General features: G+C 39.2%; 1 long non-coding RNA gene across 1 annotated transcript; it reads right to left on the reverse strand.

Moving 5' to 3' along the window:
• Nucleotides 1-226: 226 nt before the first annotated feature.
• LOC108499005 lies at nucleotides 227-8491 on the reverse strand. The gene is made up of 3 exons (XR_001875376.1): nucleotides 8429-8491; nucleotides 2578-2707; nucleotides 227-304 (listed from the first exon to the last, which is right to left on the reverse strand). It is a non-coding gene; the product is annotated as an uncharacterized LOC108499005 (long non-coding RNA).
• Nucleotides 8492-9889: the final 1398 nt, after the last annotated feature.

Below are 9889 nucleotides of genomic sequence, written 5' to 3' on the forward strand. Positions count from 1 at the left end.
CACCAGCTTTGTAAATTAATGGAGCTTATGAGGAACATAAGAGTGAAGGCAGGATTCATCTGTTTGAATTAGTTGTTTACATCTGTGCTGGCCAGTTTTTCTGAGAACAATTTGTCTCACCCTGAAGAAGATGATCTGTTCAAATGAGCTACAAAATGGAAGCATAGTCCTTTTGCTGACCTTGAAGGGAACTGATGGCGCCTACTCCAGGCATAGAGGTTTGTATGGCAGACATCTTGAGCTTAGGTGAAACAAAACCCCTCTAAGAGCCATCCTCATGTTTTCCTTTTGTTGGTTACGAGTCCTGGGTCAAGAAAAGGTTGGGAATATTAGACCAAGATGAGCAATATCAAGTTTGTAGCCATGGTGTTGTTTTGAACTTTTGCAGACAACTACCACACCCCTCTGATGTTTTCTTCATAACATACCAACTGCTGAGAGATTGGCACAACAGTGTAATATTAATAAAAGAAATCTGGTTTGAATTCCCTTAAAGTCAATGTTCTTGTAAATCTAATAAGTACTTGGATATTGATGTGCTAGTCCCCATCTGCAGAATTTAAAAATCTGAAATTCATTTAAGCCTTATAATTAATAAACAAAAGTCCTCAGACTAAAAATGTGAAAGACATCATTAGTTACACTATATTTTTATGGTGCTATTCCTAAAAGGATATTAAAGTGCTTCAAAAGTGGCCAGATCCCTTATTATAATGTTGTAAGAGGAATGTTTTTTATCACCATTCTACAGAGAAACCAAAGAAACTGCTGATACAGGCCGAATCTTGAAATGCTTGGATATTTGCTGTATTCCCATGCTCATTGTAGGACATGAAAAGATGAGAGAGACACCACAGCAGTGGTGCAGGTAGAGCAACCTAGTCTGTGGGTCCAATGCCAGGAACAAACACATACGACCTGTGCTTGTAGCTGAAGTCCAAGTGTGCAAAAGCTGCTTCAGGAATGCATTAGCAGATGCTTTCAGGGAGTCATTTAGCAAAGCAGCCCTGAAATGTATGCTTGCCTTAATAGGTTGGTGGAAGAGGTAAGGTAGAGGCAGGGAGCACTACTGGACACTCCAGTCATCAAGGAGAGTGGGCACATTTCCTTTCTTCCCGGCAAAATTTGCTGTGGACACTGTCAGGTGCCCAGTAATAATTAGGATATGCTAATTGGCAAATGAAGTATGCTACTGATCAGATGAAACCGATGATAATAAGATTGGCAGGGGTACAGGTACCCCTGACAGTTGAGTAGCAATAAACAATAGGAAGGAGAGGGTATGGGGAGGTGCCCAGCTGACCTCTCAGAAATCCTTCGTTTCCAAAAGCAAGATTGTAATTTAGAGGTACATGTGTGGGAGGTGTTGTGCTCCTCTATGGTAACCTGAATCCCTCTCATCTGGAGTTTGTCTGCAGAATAAAGGCATTGTCTCTAATGGGCATGAGCTGCCCTCATCTGCCCAGTGTGACTGGCTGGGAAAATCAGACATGTGGTAGCCATAGGAATATTTGGTATTTCAATTAAACCACTCAGGAAACACAAGCAGTCATGCGGTTTATTCTACTCATTGGTGCTATTACACATGTGCAATGGAAGGACTGATCTCTCCCAAGATAAAAAAAGTATTAATGGTCACAAATGGGTATTTTCTAAGAATGTTCCAAAATTTATTGACAGACTGGAGGCCCTTGTGTGTGGCCAAAGAAAGATTTGAGAGATACAAATAGGTAAGGCAAGTGGGAGGTACTGTGGTATTGTCATTTAACTTTGATATTACCTGTTGATATTTTCTACCTTAAAAAGCCCCAGTCCACCAAAAGAGTCTGTGAGCCCCAACAGTTTACACACCTTTGGGTGTATTAAAACAAATAAATAAGCCAACCAAACAAAAACAAACAAAACAACCCCAAAACCCCCACCCTAAACCCACAACATTTTTCTATTTGGATATTTTTCTACATTTTGTAGAATTAGCTGCAAATTACAGGTTTACTGTTGGACCTCTGGAGTGAGGCTATTTCTTAGGATCATTGAGGATTTGGGAGGCTGCTGTTGAGGTTCTTGTTCTAAATCTCTCTTACCTCTTATGAAAGCATCTGCATATTACGCTCTGCAGAATTTCTGTTCACACCTTCTGATTTCACCTCCAGAAATTTCTATGGTCTTAGTAAAGAGTGTAATGCTTCCTTAGATCATTCAGGCCTAACATAAGAATTTTTCAAAAGTGCAATCAGGTACTCCTGTCTAATTCCACAACCAGCCAGAACCTCTATGAACTTCTCTGTTTGACTGGAGGGGTCCCCAGAGCACGGAGTCATGCTTTTCTATGTGTTCAGACCTGGTTTGATCTTTTCAGGCTCATCAGCTACTACCATACTTTGGCTTCACCCCAGCCAGCTGCCAGAAAGTGACATTTCCCCATCTCAGTTCCTCTGAGCACTCGAGCTGTTTTATAGCTACCTTACAGCTCTCTTGAAGAGAGCTTTTAACACAGGGAGGTGGTAGCTACTGCTTTCTTTTCAAAACCAGCTGGAAGAGGAAATGGTAGGGATCTGATTTTGAAATAGCATTTACCTGAGAACCAACAAAATTTGACAATCCTCTTCTTTTACCTACAGGAACGTCTACTTAGAAAAATAGCCCAATCACCAAATTATACAGTTTGGGAAATCAATCTTCATTTCACCTCTTGAACAAAATCATGCTGAAAGGGAAAAAGAAAATTATAAAAGTGAGAGGGAATAAATCTGCACTGAAGTGTTAAAGAAATTCTATGCCTTGAAAGATACTCCAGCATGTTTCAACACCCCTATGTGGACTTTACAGAAGGAACCCTCTAGCAACTGTAGATACGCTTGTGCATTCTTCATCCCATCATTTTAGTCAGTGCCCAAAAAATAAACACTATGATACCAAAGAAGGTCATTACTGATTTTTAATCTCAAATATTTTAGGAATGCAAAAGCTGTTGCAAGTTATTGGCGCTGAATTTTCCTTGGCTGTTTTTGAATCCCACCTTTTGGGATGGCCTAACATGTATCTTGCTTGCATGCTTCCCGCTGGGATTTGTATCAGGTTTTAAACTATCCCTGGTGAGGACTGTGGATTGCTAATTGTCTGTGAAGTTCTTACTGTGTGAAGTTTCTGCCAGAATTGTTTCTATCTAAATAAGATTATCCAAGGATGGGTGCCGAATTCAGTTACTGAATCCTGAAGGAGGAGCTGCTAACGTTACCTCCTTCCGGCTGAGAAGTTAGAGACTCTTGCAAGATATATAGGATTGCTAATGGTCCAGGGGACAGTGACAACTTCAGTGGGATAAGCAGGTTTTAGATTGGTGAAGTAGCAGTGGGATTGCGGAACACATCTTTCTACTTCCATTTTTCAACGTGATTTTGGTTCACCTACCAATGTTTCTCCTTTTGTTTTCCCTCTATTTCACTTGTGGAAATTGAGCAGTTGGAAAACTACTTTCTGTGTGCTTCCAGTGGATGACCAAAAGTGAGGTTCTAGGTGAAGTAAATATAAAAATTCAGTGGCTTAGTTTTAATGAAAATATTAAAAATTAAAATATGTATCCATATCAGTAGGACCTTGATTTTGAATAGGGTGTGTTTTTTGGGGGAGTTGAGTTATACTGAATAGTTTAAGCAGTAGTGGATGCTACTGATGTGTTGCAACAATGCATTTGGCTGGCACATATTGGGTATGGGCTCACCATCAGTGTGTGACAGCGCTGAACGGTGTGATTAGGTGGCTTTGGAAGGGAAAAGAAGAGGACGAGTACTCCACGGTAATGCTCTCATCCCAGGACCAAGCCCATCCACCCATGGATGATGTCAGTCTTTTGTGACAAAAGTGGCACCAGAAACAGTACTGTAAGCTGCAACTTTCTTTCTTCAGACACTGAGCCTCCCTGTTACCTTTGGTGCAGTAGGGCTTACAAATATGGACATGGAGGTCGACCAAAGAAGGCTAAACAACTTCCAGGGAGTCAACGGCAAAGTGAGAAAGAGTATAACTTACACAGGCTTCTTTACATTATGTTGAGAGTCTTTGTTCCTATCCCCATTATATCTAGGTATTAAACACTGTTCTCTGCTGCATTCAGCTATGATCTTTTTCTTGTAAAGAAATAAACTATGTGAACGAGGTTGAAGACAAATTTTAAAATATTAAACGCTGTCCTTCTTCTCAAATCTAAATCTCATGTTAGTTGTTTACATACATAATTTAATAACTTGCATATATTTTTTATATATTATTCTGACAGTAGCAAGTGAAATCAGATTCAGGAAAAATATTCTGGTACATGGAATCTCAAAATACACATTTGCATTGGTAAGGTACTAATGTATATTTTGTAGGGCTTATATTGCTACTCATTGTGGTTAGTGGTTAGTATGACTATCATGTTTTTGGAGTATTACGTATCTGAGAAAATGTAATTTTTTTCTATTCCTTTTAAAATCAAATTACAATGTGACATTCAATAAAATATCTTTTGTGCAGCTAATAAAAATGAGATCCCATCTCACTGCTTTGACAAATAAACCACACAAGTCAAAATACTGCCTCTGATACAGTTTATAGCTTAAGCTTTCATGTCAGCCTTTCCTATAAAAAAGACCCATTATTTATTAATAGCCTTCTATGTCTTAAAAGTTTCTTTTTCTTGTGCGGAGAAAAAATCATTTGCCTTTTAATGGGGTGTCAGATTTGTTTTCCAAACCTTCTAAAAGGTTATCGTTGTTACATATGGACAAGTGCTTTTTTCAGAATCAATGTAAACTCTGTTACCAGGGTAATTTACTGCAGTCCCCTGGTAGCTGTACGGAAAACTTAATTTCACCATTTTGCAAAGTGGAGGGGTGGGACTCTTTCCTTGTGGTTAACTATTTTCACATGGAGTGAAAAGAAAATGCATGCTTCTAGCACATACTAAATAACTGATGGGCTCTTACCCCCTGTTTGAGTTCAGGGCACACTGGCAGTCTGGTAGGGTTCATGGCATAGAAGGATGACTGACTGAATTAGATATACCATAAAACCTTTTAGCAATTAACCCCCAACTAACCAAAAGATTTAGGCTAATACTAACAGTGGATAATAAAAGCTAGTTAAATTTCCATCCATTACCCACACACATACACACACAAATATCTGAGCCACATTTTTTATGACAGAGAAGTCTGTACAGAGGGAAGAATATTCTATGAAGGATCCAGAGGTGTCAGGTTTGAGTCTGTCTTGCAGTTTGAGTTGAGAAATGACATGAGACACAAGCAAATATCAAATTCAGGCTTGTGCATTTAATTAGAGCTTGCATTAGCAGCTGCAGTACTTTATTTTGAAAAAGGCAATAATAGCAGTATTTTTTCTCTAATAAACACTACTTAAAAAAAACTCCAAAACCAGAAACCACTAGGAACTACTTATGCCCTAAACAACATTTTTAGATTAAATTACTTTTTACTTGTAATTTCTATTAACTTGTTTAACTGCCTAAAATATTTGGGGATGCTACCTACATCTGCACAGAGAAGAGTGGGTTTCACAACAGACATCAGCTCTTTAAATGTGACATTTCATAATTTTTCCATGCACATTGGTGGCTGTTCAACAGACTGAAGACAGTTCACCACATCTGTGCTGTGCTTAAGAGGTGATCTCTGCTGGTGATCTCTGCTACTGGACTGAGGCACAGATGGCTCTCAACTTACTGAATTTTGAAGCTTGCACTTGTTCTGCACAGGGGAGGGAAATGCAGTGCAAAGCTCCTTCTGGATCTCAGCAAGAAAGATCTGTCAACAATTGGCATAATAAAAGAGCTGGTTTTATAAGGTAGAATAAAAAAGGGAATACAGATAATGGATAAATCTTATGTCACTTCAGATGCTGGGAACCCCATATTGATGCAGTGTTGACAGACCCCATATGGATTTTCTCATGGCATGTTGCACAGATGCCATCCATGGACTAGCATGATAATTCAAAGACTTCTATCCATCAATTAAATTTTGGAACAACCTTCTAATAGGTTGAGTAGGGAAAAAAATCCTAAACTATGAACTATGAGCTTTAATTAAGAGTATGACAGACCTTGGTAAATTCGTGGATGAGATTATGTAGCATCCATTGCCTGAATTCAGTGACCAACTGTGTCTTATGGCAGGTATTTTATGAAGAATTCTACCATAGGAAGTTTTTAGTAAGGCGTCATTTTTATACTAAAGAAAGGTTTTGTCAGACTGTCCTGGATCATTTTCAAATACTGAGACTGGGATCCAACATCGTCAATGCTTGTCTGGCTGTGCTCTCAGGAGGAATACCACCCACACAGATGCTAAGAGCTACTGAGAAACCTGCTGATGTTCACTTTTTGGCAGGCTCAGTCTGCTTCTCTTCTCCCTCAGAAAATCCTAAATGTAAGGTGAATTTGTGTATAATGACTTCGGAGCTTTGATTTCCAAGACCAGGAACATGTTTCTGGGGTTATTTTTGCCCTACCATCTTCAAACCCATGCTTTTGGGAGACACTATTACAGATTATTTATTAGTGCCATTGACAGGAGAAGGAAAGAACATGCCATGTGTCAGTCATCAAGCTCCTCTCTGGAAGCTTGAATTCTGGTCACTGTTTCTTTCACAATATACGAGTTTATATGGCATACTGCATAGTAGAGGTATTCAGTGCAGTTAAAACTAATTTTGGTATTAGTGAATCAGCGTAGACATCGTAGGGCAAAGCTGGAACTATGTACATTCACAGATAAACTTCTACTTCATCTAGCTCATGTAGAGACCACTTGGATGTTTGTACCTCACATTATAAGCTGAGTCTGTAGTCAGAAAAACCTGTGACTGTGCTGATAAAGCAGTAGGTCTCAGAGTATGAAGCTGTATTATAGTCAAGAAGCAGAATTTTGTCATATGGAGGCTGTCTGACTCTGTTTGGATCAGTGTTGTTGAAGTAGCAAGGTAATGATGCCGCAGCGTGTCCTTCAGTCATTGGACAAAAACCCCAGAATCAGTACAGACCTTGGGTCTTCCTTGTGGTAGGTATCCAAAGTGCATAAGACCTTGGCATAAAATAAAAACAGATCAAATCTGTTTTCACATGCTATCATTGCACCATCCAGCTACAACATGAACTTGTTCATAGTTTCATTCCCAGAATAATTTTATAAGTTATTTGTTGTTGGAGTCTGGACTTATTGCTCTTCCTCACCTTAATGTGAGCTAATGTGTGACTGTAGCGAGCCCAGAAAATAAAAAATATTTGAACATTCACTGGTTTATTCTTCTTCTCATGATTCAGGTACTACTGCAAAACTAAAGGCCACCATTGGACAGAGGTGCTGAAGGGTAAGTCTTTCTCTGGACCAGAGCTATCACACAGGCACTCCCGTCCTGCACAGGAGGTGTGAGGTGCTGAGCTATGCTCAGATCACACACAGACCCTGTGTGTTGGCCCAGCTAGTTATGACTAATGATAGAGTAGGACATCCTATATGTTGATGGCAATTTTCAGATAACTTAGCCTCTGAATTGAAATTATTTTCCAGTAAATATTAGCAAACAGATTTGTTACAAAACTGAATAATTTGTTCAAAAAGTGTAGGTTTTCTGATGGTGGCAAAAGATGATTTCCCAGCTGAGATGGCACTTCCTGACAAATATCATATTACTCTGCCAAAGCAGAGGGCTTGTCTGTGATACTGTTGTCATAATTAATACAGTGAACCCCAGTTTTTTTTCTTTAGAAACTCTTCGTCTTTAGAAATTATCCTTAAAATTCTAAATATTACTACTACTTCTTTTGTCACACTGTGGCAGTCATACAACATGAAACATTTTTGCTCAGACTATTAGAATTTGGCAAAGTTACAACATCTGAAAGTGAGGTCTCATAATGGGAAGTATTAAATAACTATAAATCACTGAGCAGCTCTATCTACATAAGCTCAGAAATATAGTTGTAAAAGCAGAAAAGCTCTCCTGAAATACAGCACTAGGTTTCCATGTGATTGTACTTTTTATCTGAGCTTACACTGGGGCAATGAAGTCATTGGAAGGTCAAGTGACCTCCCCAGGATCACTGACTGGTAGTCAGTGACCGAGACACTATCACAGCCTGTGGAAGTTCCTGGCTCTGAGAGAAGTACAAGGTAAGTGACACTAAGGTACATCTTTTCTCAGTTTCCATTATGTTTCTAATCTCTCTTCACTACAGTAATGAATGATAATGAGTTGCAATCTTTTCTCTAGGTTGCTCTTGCTGCTGCATCGGTGACACTTACTGTTACAATAAAGATATAAGTGGAGAAAAAAATTGTGCTAGGTGATATTAGGAATAAGCAAACCTAAATAACTTAGAAAAAGAACAGTGGTTGCAATAACTTCTTAGAAAGGACAGTCTTACTCAATGTGTCCGTGTCAGGCAGGTCACCCTCTCCTTCATCCAGAATTGAAAATACTGTGAAAAAAATTGACATGATTCAGTAACTTCTACTTTATGTAAGCAAGTCTTATTAATGAAAGGATAGAGACAGGTACATAGTTGACCTGATGATATTTTTCCTATGCAAAATCACAAACTCAGTTAACCCAGCACTAAGGATCAAGCTCTTGTTACGCAGTTGCACTTAGGTGCTGGTGAATATTAAGCATTTCAGACTCATAGAAAAACAATTTTCAAGGTTGTTCAGTGGTCGTAACTCAGGTCACTTTTTTTTGAAAGAGCTCAGCACTCAGCAAAACTTCTTCAAAAGGCAATAGACTTTCAACCCTGCTACGCACTCAGTGGCTCCCACTGGTCAGACTGTGCTCTGGAGGCTGTTGGGTGTTGCATCCTTTATCAAAGTCTGAGTGTGCACACTATACACTTTGCCTGAGAATAAAGGGAGTGAGGAGGAAGCAGGAAAGAACATTCAGCCGTCCTGTTTCTTTTTCTTCCTCTCCATCCTTCTCTTAGCCCCTATCTCTTTTTCCGCTGATACAGTACTTGCATCTCCAGCACAGTTCCAACCAGAAAGAAATAGCAGCTCTGAGCCAGAGCTGGAAAATACCATGGCAGAAGAGTGTGGGTAAGGGACAGTTTTGGGGAGACATGGACAAAAACTCAACAGTCAGCAATGTTGAGCCCTCTTGGTGCTAGTCTGGAAACATGTCCCATCCATGTGTTCTCGTAACAGTATTAGCCATGGTGGCAGCTGGTGAAAATTCAATAGCAATGGAATCCTTTGTGTATTTTAGCATGAGAATGTTCCATATGTTTGATGCTATCCCTTTAATCATCTTATGCAATGTTCATGATTTTGCTTTTCCTTGGTCTGCTGAAATACAATGTCTTGTTATTCTTCAGCTAGTTGTGTGTGTTTGTGTGTCTGTGTGTGTGTGCATGCAGTTCACTATAATTAGTTTATACTAGATTAGAATATTTTTTTTTCATCTCCAAATTATGATTTCCATTGTCATCATGCCTTTAATATCTTATTTTTGTAATTCATCTACTGGTTTCTTTTCTATGTAAAATTAGCATTAGATTCCTACAAGGGCACAAATGCAAAACCACTCACAAGCATAATAAGCCCTGTAAGGATTCATGAGTCTGATTGCTTAGAAGTCCTGGGTGTAAAGGAAAAGGGTATCTAAAAAATCATATGGTAGGGGAACCTGCACTGTCTGTAAACCTTGGAAACCCCATAGTATATGATGTGTGTGATGAGGTAAGGTGCAACTTGAGTTGCTCATGTTTATGTGACTCCTCCCATCTATATTGTCACTAAACCCATCTTCTTCCTAAAAAAACCATCTAACTTGCAGCTCTAGCAAACATTTTACCATGACTTCGGTTCAACTGTTGTGATGGTTCCTTCTGTGA

This window comes from Lepidothrix coronata, unplaced genomic scaffold, assembly GCF_001604755.1.
Source record: "Lepidothrix coronata isolate B3197 unplaced genomic scaffold, Lepidothrix_coronata-1.0 Scaffold68, whole genome shotgun sequence".
Lineage (NCBI taxonomy): Eukaryota > Metazoa > Chordata > Aves > Passeriformes > Pipridae > Lepidothrix > Lepidothrix coronata.